Below are 5,149 nucleotides of genomic sequence, written 5' to 3'. Positions count from 1 at the left end.
GGGTGATCCACTGACTTTTGTCCTAAACTTGAATTTGGTGCACTTCTCTCTTCTGTCACTAGGTGGCATTGCTGCCTGTGGCATTAGAATGACAAGGGCATAGTGAATTCGAGTAAGGATTGGATAAGTTGTCCCAGCCATTTGGTAGAAGTCTCTTTGGCCCCATGGACTACTGGGAGAGCCTATTTATTCGGGAAGAGTCAGACGATCGGGGTTCTGTGCCACCCGGACGGCTGTCTGCGTGGACATGTGTTGTACTGCTCCCGGTTGATAGGCAAGAGCCTGGGGCCTATCCGGGGGCACCTGGCTGCTAGACTGTCTGAGGCCTATCCAGGACTGTGAGAAGCAACGCGGGGTTGGGGCGTCAGGTCCAAAGCCTAACCAAGTTGCAGAGGTTCAGCTGGACGGGGAACCGAATGTTGTCAGAGATGAAGGAGAAGCAGTTGCAATAAGGGACGACCACTCCTGTTACCAGAGGCAAATGAAGATCAAGGTCAGAGGTAAAGGGGAAGCAGTTGTCACCAAGAGACAGCCACTCCTGTTATCAGAGGCCAATGCATGAAGTCTGAAGGAGTACCAGAGCTGCCTTTTTTACTAGCCAGGGATGGTGAAGAGGTGGGAAAGCTTCAGCAGAGGCAATTCAGGGACCCAGTGGGTAGCGTGGGTGAAGCTTGAGGAGTATACAGCGGGTTAGCTGTGGAAGAGCTCAGGGGATCCAGTGGCTGCTGGGATTTTGGAAGTCTAGTAAGAGACTGGGAGCTCAGTGTGAAGATCTACAGTGGGATACTGTGAGATGTGAGAGAGGATCTACAACGGGATACTGTGAGTTACGTGTGCAGGTCTATATTGACTGTAGAATGTTCAGTTGCTATAGGAGACAGCAGTTCTACAAAATACAGTGTGCTGCATTCAGCTTAAATGCCCTCTAACTGTATAGCTGCCTGCCTATTACTATTTTTGGTTTGCGGAGTCTGACAATTGCTATTGCATTTGCCTAAGAGTGTCCTGGCCCTAAAGCCTCTCTCCCCCAGTTCTTGTTAAGAGACAATAAAATCTCTTTTGTTGCATTCAAAAAGTGACTGGTTCCCACGTTTCTAACTTGCATAACACCGACCATGCCCGATGTCCTGCACCTTGAGGAGGAATTTCAGTTCTCCCTAGCTCTGGGGGTCACCTTTAGGCCCTTAGATGCTGGGGGGACCGCTACATGAGTAATGTTGTGTGCCTCTTTTTGTGACCAGATTCAGAAACCATGTTCAGAAGATCTAATGTACGGAACACAAAATTATGAAGGAGGCATAAACAAAGCAGAAGACATGGCCACAGGTAACATAGGCATAGGAATGAAAATTCTAAATATGTCCATGCGTCCAGCCCCCTAATCTACATTTGGGGCGCGGGATGCATGGATACCAATGGGGGTGGTGGTTTTTTTAAGCACGTGCCTAGAGCCAGAGGCTCTAATAGGCTTCAAAATAGGGTGGGCTCGGGGAGCAGAGCACTGCGCTCCGAGCCCACCCAGTTGTGTAACAATAGCAAATGAATATTTGCTATTGTCACACTGATCCTCCTGCCAGCCAATCAGGAAGTGGGTCAAGAGACCCGTCACCCAGTTGACTGAAAGCACAGGCGATTCTATTGGATGCCTAGGAGGAGGAGGGATGAGTCGCACGGCGGAAGCTGCCGTGATGCAGAGACGCCTGCCCGTTGTTGCAGAGCTGCCTGTCCTGAACCTAGATGGGATAAGTGCTGGGTGACCGACAAACCACAAGACCCCTGGGGGGTGGGATGCAGGTGACCCCGACCGGTGTGAGCAGGTGGGTGCCACCGGCTGACCGGGGGGTTTGCCACCCCCTAAAAAACCCACCAGCCGGCACTGCTGAAGACAATCCAGCAATGAGGCTAGGCAGAATCTGTGGGCGAACCAGCGTGCATGAGACCTGTACGAGATTCCTGAAGTTTTACAGAGGACTGAAATATGGTGGCTCCTGCAGTGAGCGCTTCCTTCACAATACAGTACATGGACACGTGTCATATTTTTGTTGTCCAACATAGACGCTTAGACTGTCTTGTATTGTGCTGTACATGCCCTGCCACTAGTTTCTTTATGTTTTATACATAATTCCAAGCTGCCATCAGCTGGTTTAAACAGGACATTATTCACCCCCCAATAATCTGTGAAATAGTGTACCCAAACAAGTACGCTTTTTCACAGATTATTGGGGGGTGAATAATGTCCTGTTTAAACCAGCTGATGGCAGCTTGGAATTATGTATAAAACATAAAGAAACTAGTGGCAGGGCATGCTGCCTCTCCTTTCCCCTTAGTCCATTTACAGGAGAGGCTATTTACACTGATGGCCAGGGAGAGATGAGATCATGTGGGTTAGTGGAAGATAGACTGTACTTCACTCACTGGTAATCATTTGAGGTAGAAGCCCTGTTGAGAGAAGGGATCCTGTAGATTAGTAGTCAAGTGGAAAGAGGACCACCTTACATTGGTGGTCATTGAAAGATGGGCCTCTTTACACTATGGTCAGTGAGTGAAGGGACCCTGTAGAGTAGTGGCCAGTAGAAGGATCTGGTAGGGGCCTCCTAACATTGTTTGCCAGTGAGGTGAGGGACCCTGTAGATTATTGGTCATTGGAAGGAAGACCACTGATGGCCAGTGAAAGATGGGATCATGTGGGTTAGTGGAAGAAGGACTGTACTTTACTCACTGGTATTCATTTGGATTAGGGGCCCTGTATAAAAGTAGTCAAGTGGAAGGGGACCACCTTACATTGGAAATCTTTACACTATGGTCAGTGAGTGAAGGGACCCCGCAGAGTTGTGGTCAGTAGAAAGACCACTTTAGCCAGTGAGGTGAGGCACCCTGTAGATTATGGGTCAGTGGAAGAAAGACCACCTTACATTGGTGATCATTTGGAATAGAGGCCCTTTGCACTTACGGGATCCTGTTGGTTAGTGGAAGAAGGACTGTACTTTACTCACTGGTGATCATTTGGAATAGAGGCTCTGTTGAGAGAAGGGACCCTGTAAATTAGTGGTCAAGTGAAAGAAGGACCACCTTACATTGGAAATACTTTGGAGTAGGAGCCCTTTACGCTGATGGCTAGTGAGAGAAGTTAGTAATCAGTGTTTTTAAAAGTCTCACGCTGTGAGCAGGATTTGAACCTGCGCAGGGAAACCCTATTGGATTTCGAGTCCAACGCCTTAACCACTCGGCCATCACAGCTGCTTGTTCTAAAAGCTCCTAGAGCTGGTTCACATCATGTTCATTGACAGAAGGGGTACTGTATATTAATAGTCAAGTCAAGTCATGGTCAAGCCATTGTCAGGTCACTTTAAGTTGAAGCCTACTGACCACTACTCTACAAGGTCCCTTCAATCACTGAACATAGTCTAAAGGGGACCAACCAACCCATGGCCAAGTCACTTTACATTGGTGATTATTCGGAGGAGAGGCCATTTACACTGATGGTCAGTGAGAGATGGAATTCTGTGGGTTAGCGGAAGATAGACTGTACTTCACTCACTGGTAATCATTTGGAGTAGGAGCCCTGTACAAAAGTAGTCAAGTGGAAGGAGGACCACCTTACATTGGAAAAATTTAGGAGTAGGGACCCTTTACACTGATGGTCAGTGGGAGAAGGGATCCTGTAGATTAGTGGTCAATGAAAGAAAGAAGCACCTTACATTGGTGGTCATTGAAAGATGGACCTCTTTACACTATGGTCAGTGAGTGAAGGGATCCTGTAAAGTTGTGGTCAGTAGATAGACCACTTTTGCCAGTGAGGTGAGGCACCCTGTAGATTAGTGGTCAGTGGAAGAAAGACCACCTTACATTGGTGATCATTTGGAATAGAGGCCCTTTGCTCTGATGGGATCCTGTTGGTTAATGGAAGAAGAACTGTACTTTACTGTTGAGCGAAGAGACTCTGTAGATTAGTGGTCAAGTGGAAGAAGGACCCCCTTACATTGGAAATACTTTGGAGAAGGGGCCCTTTACACTGATGGCCAGTGAGGGAAGTTAGTAATCAGTGTTTTTAAAAGTCTCATGCTGTGAGCAGGATTTGAACCTGCGCAGGGGAATCCTATTGGATTTCGAGTCCAACACCTTAACCACTCGGCCAACACAGCTGCTTGCTCTTTGCACTTCTAGAGCTTGTGCACATCATGTCCATTGACCAAAGGGGCACTGTAGATTAATGGTCTGGTCAAGTCACTTTAAGTTGAAGCCTACTGACCACTACTCTACAGGGTCCCTTCAATCACTGACCATAGTGTAAAGGGGACCGACCAACCCATGGTCATGGTGATTATTCAGAGGAGAGCCCATTTACACTGATGGTCAGTGAGAGATGGGATCCTGTGGGTTAGTGGAAGATAGACTGTACTTCACTCACTGGTAATCATTTGGAGTAGGGGCCCTGTACAAAAGAGGTCAAGTGGAAGGAGGACCACCTTACATTGGAAAATTTAGGAGTAGGGACCCTTTACGCTGATGGTCAGTGAGAGAAAGGAACCTGTAGATTAGTGGTCAGTGAAAGAAAGAACCACCTTACATTGGTGGTCTTTCAAAGATGGGCACCTCTTTCAGTAGATAGACCACTTTTGCCAGTGAGGTGAGGCAGGTAGATTAGTGGTCAATGGAAGGACATAGGTGAAGATTCAGAATAGAGGCCCTTTGCACTGAGGGGATCCTGTTGGTTAGTGGAAGAACGACTGTACTTTACTCACTGGTGAGCGAGTGGAGTAGAAGCACTGTTGAGAGAATGGACCCTGTAGATTAGTGGTCAAGTGGAAGAATGACCACCTTACATTGGAAATACTTTGGAGTAGAGGCCCTTTACACTGATGGTCAGTGAGAGAGGGGATCATGTGGGTTAGTGGAAGATAGACTGTACTTCACTCACTGGTAATCATTTGGAGTACAAAACAAATACATACAGCGCTGGCAATGAAGCAAGTACTACTGATATAATGCAGTTCAGAAGGCAGAAAGGATATGGTGAAGTACTGTTCTCCACAGTACTTCACCATATTGTTTCTCCTTGTCTTTTGGGTTGGAATTGATGGTCTACACCTCCAAGCTTTTATCCTACCTACCACGATTTAGAGTCATCCTTTCTGCCTTCTGAACTGCA

The 5,149-nt window shown here is 47.4% G+C and overlaps 2 non-coding genes across 2 annotated transcripts; both read right to left on the bottom strand.

Moving 5' to 3' along the window:
• Positions 1 to 3,155: 3,155 nt before the first annotated feature.
• On the bottom strand, positions 3,156 to 3,237 carry TRNAS-CGA (transfer RNA serine (anticodon CGA)). Its single transcript has one exon. It is a non-coding gene; the product is annotated as a tRNA-Ser (tRNA).
• An 823-nt stretch (positions 3,238 to 4,060) lies between these two features.
• Positions 4,061 to 4,142, bottom strand: TRNAS-CGA (transfer RNA serine (anticodon CGA)). Its single transcript has one exon. It is a non-coding gene; the product is annotated as a tRNA-Ser (tRNA).
• Between the last annotated feature and the right edge of the window lie 1,007 nt (positions 4,143 to 5,149).

The sequence above is a fragment of the Aquarana catesbeiana genome, linkage group LG03, assembly GCF_042186555.1.
Source record: "Aquarana catesbeiana isolate 2022-GZ linkage group LG03, ASM4218655v1, whole genome shotgun sequence".
Lineage (NCBI taxonomy): Eukaryota > Metazoa > Chordata > Amphibia > Anura > Ranidae > Aquarana > Aquarana catesbeiana.
This window is presented reverse-complemented; position numbering and strand designations above follow the sequence as displayed.